Consider the following 10,007-nt stretch of genomic DNA (forward strand, 5'->3'; position numbering starts at 1 on the left):
TTATAAAATAGGTAAAAAAAATTCCTTCGTATATGGTTGCTATGCTGAGAAAAATAGGACAATCTCATAAAAATTTGAAAATCTCTATAAAATATTACTTTTTGTGCTTCTTACCACAATAGCTCTTTATTTTCACTCTCTATTTATATTAATATGCTACTTTATAATCATTAGACATATATTATTTATTTTATAAACATTGCCACTGTATAAATTAAGAAAGTATACTCTTTGTTTTATTATTTAGCTGGCCAAAATTCCAAACCATCAACAAAATTAATACACACACACTCAGAAACCAGGGACACAAATTGATGTTGCCAAATTTGATATATTCCAAATTTTCTCCTTCAAATTATTTAGCTTAACTTATCTAAACTCCTTAGATTAAAAGTTGAAATTAAAATTCACCATGCTTTGGATATCATCTCCATTATATTAGATTTTTTTCTTTCATAATATGTATGAAATTTTTTTCTTTCATAATATGTATGAAATATAATGACATAAAACTGCTAAGATTATTTACAAATACCAAATCTGTTTATAATGAATATTAGGCTTTGCATTTCTTTATCAATAATTTCCAATTATTAAAATAAAAGTTTAAACATAGAAATGTAATAATGTCAGATGAAATATCTACAATTACTCAAAATATCTAAGATCACTAAAAACTCAGACGGCTTAAAATGATTGATGTATTTTAAATGTTAAAGTAATATTTTGGCAGAGGCAAATATCATAAATTGAAACAAAAACACAAGTGACAAACTCCAAAGGAGTTTGAAGCATGTGAAATAAAAAGGCCAACTTCCTCAATATCTGAATGTTTGTTGTAAAAGACAAACAGTTCCCTGAAACACCAGCAAAGGACAAGGAGAGAGGTTTATGTTATTTTCACATGTGTAAATTAAAGGAAATACTTACGTGTACAAGAAATACAAATTAAAACCACAAGAGATACAATTTTAATCTTTGGAATTCAAAAGAGCAATATTTTATTTTATGTCATGCTAGAGTACCATTTTGCTTTAGCCTTCTTGCAAAGCAACTTAGAATTATATATCATATGTAAAACTGAACCTGCTTACTTGAACAGCAATTCCATTTCTAGACATTCACCTAGTGAAGATTCTCTCATATTCATGAAGAAGTAAATGGCACAAAACCTTCATTGCAATGTCTTTTTGCATTAGCAGAGAGCTAGACATAAATTTCCACCATTTCTGATCTTGTTAATACTATATAATGTAATGTAATGCATTCATTAAAATAATGATGGGTGTTCTTATTTACAGAACTGGAATGGTTTCCAAGATATGTATTTCAGGAGAAAACAAAATTACAATATAGAATTTATAGCATGCTGTGTGGGCTTTCTCTTGTCCAGCAAGGAGGTCCATGGAACAGGGTAGAGGAGAGTGTGGCTAGGGAGTCGCTATTCAGGACTTCTGAAGACCAAGCAGGAAGCAGGTCTGATTTTATTGCACAGTTATCTAGGCAGATTATAGGCAGCCACCAATACACTTTCTTGCTGTCCTTGCAGCAAGCAGTCGAGGAGCGGGCAGTGGAGCAAGAGCAGGGACTATAACACGTGGCCTCACCTGCCAGGGCTGTATCAACAGGGTAAGTGGTCTGTGGATCAGGAGCCTATCATGAGAAGAGAGGCCTGCCCCTCAGATGCCCTTAACGTATTCCGGGTATGCAGTATTCCATACACTTGTCCCCATAGCGCATTTGTTATCTGTTAACCTGTCAACACACATATATAAAGAAACATTTATAAAGACATACTTGTATATACATTCAAGCACCCCATGTATGCTAATATATTCCAGGATGTGTTGGAAACAGTGGTGAATGTAGAGAAATGAGGAATAGAGATGTGATTTGTTTTTTCCATGAATATCTCTATTGTATTTCTTATCTTATAATTTTTATGCTTTTTGTGTTTATGAATATAATGAGGACAAAACAACAATACTACAGTACCTTTCATGGGAGGTTTCCTGAGGAGTTTATGTAAAGAGTAATTATAATTATAAAAAATATGCATACGATCTGTGGTAAAAAACCAAGATTTTAGCTTTATGATTATTCTTTACTATGCATCTCTCCTCTTTTTATACTAGATGGTTTCACATTTAAATTTATTTCTCTAAGAAATATGAATACATAATTTAAACAGTTCTTCATGGAATTAAAAACAACCACAGCTAGTATGTCAACCCTGCTCCACCTCAATTTCCTCTTCTCACAAAGTAAGACTTGGAATCTCTTTTCAATTTCTATTTGTCAGTTTCTTAAAATTTTCCAAGTTAATTTAACATTTCCAAAAACAGTCAGTTCTTTTAAGGGCCAGTGCTGTTCCTGTGCACTTGGGCTGCATCAGCAAACAAAAGTTCCTCAATCTCAAAGGTTAAAATCCCAGGAAAAAATGAAGATAGTAAGCAATGAGGCTAAAATTTGTAATGTGGTATGTTAGAAGATGATCAGTGCTACAGATGAAAGAAAGAACAGATTAGCATAAGAAATATCAAATGGGTGAGGTAACTCTTAAATGAAGTGGTCCAGAGAGGTCTCCTTGAAAAGATGTAATTTAAACAACTGAAGGTAAAGAAGTTAACCAAGCATGTATCTGACATCCAGAATTCCAGAAAAAGAACAGCCAAATCCTTATAGCAGGAGATATTTTAGTGCATTTTAGTAATCATCAGGAGGCCAGTAAAGGGAACCAAGAAGAGAGATATGCTGCCGAAATAGGAGGGCATCACGTGGGATTCCACAGGCCATTGCAAGAACTTAGAGAATTGGGGTTTTAAAGGACCGAAGAGAGACACTATGTACCTTAATTTCAGATGAAACTGTTATGTTTAGAATTTCTTGGAATACTGGAAGTTATTAGAGCAAATAGAAGGCTACAACAGTAATCTATGTGAGTATTTAGGCTGTTCACAAACTGGGAAGCTTATAAACCATGGAATTTATTTCTTGTTGTTCTGGAGGCAGTTAAATCCAAGATCAAAATGCCATTAGATTTTGCATTTGGTCATGTTTTCAGTTTACAAATAGAGGGCATGCTTTTGGTTTATAAAAGAAGTCTTCTCACTCTATCCTAATATAGTAGATGAGAAAAGGCAGCTCTTTGTGCTCCTTCTTTAGGACCTGTTCTTCAAGGGCACTAATTCTATTCTCATCTAACCACATCCCTAATGCCCCACCTCATAATACCAATATGTTAGTGATTAGGATTTCATCATAAGAAAGCAAATGGGCCACAAATATTCAGTCCATAGAAGTGCGATGATAGTGATTCAGAGAGGGGTCTGATATTAATTTTAAATAATCCAGTGTTTATTTTATATTGATAACAGTGTTTTAGCAGCTAAGCTGCATAGTTCACTGTGATACATTTTCCTTTCTCACATAGCTTTTGGTTGCTCATTGAATTAAAAGATGTGTTTGTATGCAAGTTTATGTATGAGTGATTTTTCTCTGTACTTTTCCTTAATATACTCCATAAAAGTATAAGGCTCCTCGCAGAATGATCAAAGACATCAAGTGATCAGCACTTTTTTTTTTTTTTTTTGGATTGACTTTGCTAGAAGCAAAAGCCAAACTTCTTTTGCTCCAAACTGGATTCTGTTTATATGTCTTCCTGGCTTTCACTTTTACTCCCTTTCAAGGTGTTTTCCCCTTTATTTCCTGTATTCAGTCCCTTATTTTCTATTCTATGCTTTTTACTTTCTTACTTTTCTTTCTTTTTAGTGAAGCATGGTACCCAGTATTTTCTTGAGAGTACTGTGCCAAGAATGAATAAGAAAAATGAAAGCTCCCATGTCAAAAAATTTCTTAATATTTCATAATATTTACTTAATTGATATTTTATCTAAGCACAGAATTTTAAGAAATAAATAAACATCTCTCAAGATTTTAAAATTGTTGTTTTATTATAGTTTAGTTTTCACTTTTTTCCCCTTTGGAACTGAAATGCCACTTTAATTACTCAGCCTTAATATGTGACTTTTCAGTCTTTACAGAAAATTTTTTATTTTATTTAATTTTTGCTTGATTTCTCATGATTGCAATCTTACTATGCTATATTTTTATATCTTTCATTTCTTATGCACCAATTGACACCTTTTAAAGGTAATTTTAAACCACTCCTATATGAAAATATTATTTTCAGAAATAATCATAAAATTAAACAATAATAATGATCAGAAAATAAGTGTAGTAAGAGAACATTGTCTTTTATTAAACTATAAAGATGTGATACTAGAAAAATGCAGAACAAATAATAAAAAAATACTATCATATAAACACCCAAACATCTGCAAACATACAATTGTGTCACTAACACAGCATTTTAATTTGTTCTTCAATTTTAAAACAAAAGTCTAAAGAAAGAACAAATCTCAGTGTTAAGCATTGTACTCAAATTCAGTTAACTATTTTAGGTAGAAATTAAAATCCACACTTAAACAATGCAAATACCTTCTTTCATTGTTTAAATTTTAAAGACAAAGATTTTAGGTGGTCATATCAGAAGACAAATATAAGTATTTCAAGTTTTTCTAATTGCTGTACTATCAGTTTATTTTTCTTTTTAATGTGAAAATTGCCTTTTTAAAAAAAATCTGCCACAAAAGTTTGAATAGAATAATGTTGTCAACTAGTTTATGTCCAAATCTGAGCCAAGGAAGGACAAAGAATTGCCTAAAGACACAGGAAGCTGAAACAAACTGCAGGCATCAAGATGGCTACTGGCCATTTGAACCAGCAATCTTAGGAAGCCACACTTTGAAGCATCATCAAGAGGCAGCAAAGACAGCAAAGTTGCTGGTCCACGTCATTCCAAGGGAGATGCAAGTGTTCAATCTTTAGACATATTGTTGATGATCTATGCTCTTTTATGGCCTTCTCCCAGTTGCTGCCAATGAATTACTCTATGACCTGACACTTCAAAGTGTCCTCATCTAGATGACCTAGGACAATCTGAAACCTCCCTGGTATTTCAGAAGCTCTGAAAGCCACTACTCTTAGTGAAGGTGTGTTGGGCTTAGTGTTTGTTGAACATATAAACATATAGGTTCATCCTTTCATGTCCCTTTGGGAGCTTGAAATAGACTCTGGAACAATGAATCTAAGAAAAAAAAACTTACAAATAAAAATGCAGTAGAAAACATCAATATCAGAATCAATCAAACAATAGAAAGAACCAGTAAGCTTAAAGTGAGGATAATTGAAAATACAAGGTGAAGTTAAAAAATAGGAATAAAAAAGCCATGAGAACTATGGAGAACATCAAATTAACAACTTTTGGGATTATAGGAATTCCCTTGAGAATACTATGGACAGAAAGCTTATTAAAGGAAATAGTAACAGAAATCTTCACAAGCTAGAGAAGGACACAAATATCCAGATATAGGAAGGTCCAATCTTACCACTAAGATTCAACTCAACTAAGAATTAATCTCTCAATGATAAAAGACATAGAAAGAATCCTGAAAGCAGCAAGAGATAAGAAACAAATAATTTAGATATTTGTTGAGAAGACTCCTCAGCAGAAATCTTAAAGGCCAGGAGACAGTGGAATATATATATACTCAAAGTCATGAAGGCCCTAAACAAAATCTGCCTAAAAGAATACTATACCCAGCAAACCTATCCTTAAGATATGACAAAGAGATAAAGACATATCCCAAACAAAAGCTAAGAGAATTTATCATATCCAGGCCTGTCTTATAAGAAACGCTGAAAGATCTTCAAACTGAAAGAAAAAGAAATGAATGAATAATAAGAAAATATCAGAAAGCACAAAACTCATTCAGAAGTAACTATACAAATTCAGAATTTGCTCTATTATAACCATAGCATATAAAATATTTATATGTTTATTATAAATATTAAAAAAGAAAAATTAAAACTGATAATTACTACATTAGTTAAGAGGCGATATATGAAGATGTATAATACAACATCAAAAATTCAAAATATGGGGGAGAAGGATGGAATGCAAGTGTAGAACATTTTTGTTATTACTCTTTTCTTTTCTGGTGTATTTACATATCTTTGTAATCTAAGTTGTTACTATCAGTTCAAAATAACTTGCTATAAATAAATGACATTTTCATAAACCTCATTTCAACTACAAAAGTAAAAAACTACAATAGACATACCAAATATAACAAGCAAAAAATCAGTAGAGAAAATCACTTAATCACAAATAAAAACTATGGGAGAAGGAGAAAGAGAAAGAAACTACCATAAATCTAAAAAAAGAACAAGCCACAAAATGTCTTACAAATTAAAAATTACCTTAACTGTGAGTAAATTAAATTTTCCAAATAGAGGGCACAGAGTAACTGAACAGATAGAAAAGCATGACCCAACTACATACTGCTTATAAAAACTCAAACTGTAAAGACTGAAATGCATAGACTGAAAGTGAAGGGATGGGAAAAGATAGTTTATGAAAATGGAATCAAAGCGAACAGGATTAGCTAACTACATTTTGATCAGTTAAAAAATATTTTAAATCATAATTGTCAAAAAAGACAAGGAAGACAGGGCTCAGTGGCATGTGCCTGTAATCCCAGCAGCTCAGGAGACTAAGGTAGGAGGATCACAAATTCAAAGCCAAACTCAGCAACCTGGTGAGGCCCTAAACAATTCAGTGAGACCCTGTCTCAAAACAAAACAAAACAAATAATAAAATAAAAAAGGGCTGGGTATGTGGTTCAGTGATTAAGCACCCCTGAATTCAATCCCTAATACCCCCCCAAAAAATAGATAAAAGAAGTCTTTATATGACAGTATAGATATAGGGATTATAATGCATAGCAAGGTGATGTAACAATGGAAAATCCACATTCACTCAGTACCAAAGTCCCTAAATGTAAAAACAAAATATTAATGTGACTAAAGTGAAGGATTTATTTCAATACAGTAAGAGTAGAGTACTTTCATTCACTGTTTTCCACTATGGGCATATCTTTTAGGGAGAAAATTGACAAGGAAATAGTGGAGTTAAAGTGTATCCTAGACCAAATCTAGCACACATCTACAACATATACACAAAACTGCTATAGAAACATTCTCCAGGATAGATCCCATGACAGGTTATAAACAAATCTCAACAAATTTAAAAAATTGAAATCATATTGAGTATCTTTTCTGACCATAATGAAATAAAACTAGAAATCAATAAGAAAACACACACCTGGGCAATCAGTGGATCAGTGAAGACATCAAGAAAAACTTCAGAATTTCTTGAAACAAATGATAACAGATACAGTTACAGATAATATAACTTTGAGAAGTCCCATGCCACTACTCCCTTTTGAAGACAATGACTCAAGAGAGAAAATGACAGTGGAAGAGAGCTTCACTGGCAACAAGTTGGCAAGTTGTAAGATGGAGATTTTTGTATTCCCTCACCAAAAAAAAAAAAAAAAAGAAAAGAAAAGAAAAAAAAAATCTTGCTTTGGGGTTCCAGATACAAGGCTTTTATAGGGATTTGGGGTGGGTATGTATTTATTCTCAATCAAGTGGATACAGAGGTGATCATAAATTTCCTCATGGTCTGCTTTTCTCATGTACATACTGCTCTTATATGAAGGTCACCAGGTATTCTGGATTCTATAATTCTAAAGAAAAGTTAGTGATTAGAAAGTTCCTATATTTTCAAGAATAGCTAGCCTTGCAGTTAATCATTAAGATACAAAATAGGAGAAGAGAGCAAAAAGTATCTTTTGCAAGGAGACAGTTTTAACTCTTTAGGTGACTGAAGAAATACAACATACCAAAACCTATGGGATACAGAAAAAGTAATAACAAGAGGCAAGTTTATAGCATCAAAACCTGCATCCAAAATACTGAAAGGTCTCAGGTAAACAACCAATCATTACATCTTAAGGAATTAGAAAAAAATTAAGTCAAATAAAATGTTAGAAAAAAGAAAACAATAATGAAGATCATAGCAGAAATAAATGAAAAAGACTAAAAAAATAAAGAAAACCCGTGCTCGCTTCGGCAGCACATATACTAAAATTGGAACGATACAGAGAAGATTAGCATGGCCCCTGCGCAAGGATGACACGCAAATTCGTGAAGCGTTCCATATTTTTTTCATTGCTTGGAGTTCATTCCTCAAAAAAAGAAAAAACCAACAAATAAATGATCTCATACTTCATCTCAAAATCCTAGAAAAAGAAGAGCAAAACAACAGCAAAAGAAGTAGAAGGCAAGAAATAATTAAAATCAGAGCTGAAATTAATGAAATTGAAACAAAAGAAACAATTGAAAAAATTGACAAAACTAAAAGCTGGTTCTTTGAAAAAATAAATAAAATTGACAGACCCTTAGCCACGCTAACGAAGAGAAGAAGAGAGAGAACCCAAATTACTAGCATACGGGATGAAAAAGGCAATATCACAACAGACACTTCAGAAATACAGAAGATAATCAGAAATTACTTTGAATCCTTATACTCCAATAAAATAGAAGATAGTGAAGGCATAGATAAATTCCTTGAGTCCTATGATCTGCCCAGATTGAGCCAGGAGGATATAGACAACCTAAACAGACCAATAACAATAGAGGAAATAGAAGAAACCATCAAAAGACTACCAACTAAGAAAAGCCCAGGACCGGATGGGTATACAGCAGAGTTTTACAAAACCTTTAAAGAGGAACTAACACCAATACTTTTCAAGCTATTTCAGGAAATAGAAAAAGAGGGAGAACTTCCAAATTCATTCTACGAGGCCAACATCACCCTGATTCCGAAACCAGACAAAGACACTTCAAAGAAGGAAAACTACAGACCAATATCTCTAATGAACCTTGACGCAAAAATCCTCAATAAAATTCTGGCGAATCGGATTCAAATACATATCAAAAAAATTATACATCATGATCAAGTAGGATTCATCCCTGGGATGCAAGGCTGGTTTAATATACGGAAATCAATAAATGTTATTCACCACATCAATAGACTTAAAAATAAGAACCATATGATCATCTCAATAGATGCAGAAAAAGCATTCGACAAAGTACAGCATCCCTTTATGTTCAAAACGCTAGAAAAATTAGGGATAACAGGATCATACCTCAACATTGTAAAAGCAATCTATGATAAGCCACAGGCGAGCATCATTCTGAATGGAGAAAAATTGAAGGCATTCCCTCTAAGATCTGGTACAAGACAGGGATGCCCTCTCTCACCACTTCTGTTCAACATAGTCCTCGAAACACTGGCCAGAGCAATTAGACAGACAAAAGAAATTAAAGGCATAAAAATAGGAAAAGAAGAACTTAAATTATCACTATTTGCAGATGATATGATTCTATACCTAGCAGACCCAAAAGGGTCTACAAAGAAGCTATTAGAACTAATAAATGAATTCAGCAAAGTGGCAGGATATAAGATCAACACGCATAAATCAAAGGCATTCCTGTATATCAGCGACAAATCCTCTGAAACAGAAATGAGGACAACTACTCCATTCACAATATCCCCCCAAAATATAAAATACTTGGGAATCAACCTAACAAAAGAGGTGAAAGATTTATACAAGGAAAATTACAGAACCCTAAAGAAAGATATAGAAGAAGACCTTAGAAGATGGAAAAATATACCCTGCTCATGGATAGGCAGAACCAACATCATCAAGATGGCGATATTACCAAAAGTTCTCTATAAGTTTAATGCAATGCCAATCAAAATCCCAGCAGCATTTCTTGTAGAAATAGATAAAAGAATCATGAAATTCATATGGAATAATAAAAGACCCAGAATAGCAAAAACAATGCTAAGCAGGAAGTGTGAATCAGGCGGTATAGCGATACCAGACTTCAAACTATACTACAGAGCAATAGTAACTAAAACAGCATGGTACTGGTACCAAAACAGGCGGGTGGACCAATGGTACAGAATAGAGGACACAGTAACCAACCCACAAAACTACAACTATCTTATATTTGATAAAGGGTCTAAA

At 33.0% G+C, this 10,007-nt stretch overlaps 1 non-coding gene across 1 annotated transcript; it reads left to right on the forward strand.

The window, feature by feature from the left end:
• The first annotated feature begins 8,028 nt into the window (after positions 1-8,028).
• On the forward strand, positions 8,029-8,135 carry LOC144256757 (U6 spliceosomal RNA). Its single transcript, XR_013344242.1, has one exon. It is a non-coding gene; the product is annotated as a U6 spliceosomal RNA (small nuclear RNA).
• Positions 8,136-10,007: the final 1,872 nt, after the last annotated feature.

Source organism: Urocitellus parryii, chromosome 8 (assembly GCF_045843805.1).
Source record: "Urocitellus parryii isolate mUroPar1 chromosome 8, mUroPar1.hap1, whole genome shotgun sequence".
NCBI classification, from domain to species: Eukaryota; Metazoa; Chordata; class Mammalia; order Rodentia; family Sciuridae; genus Urocitellus; species Urocitellus parryii.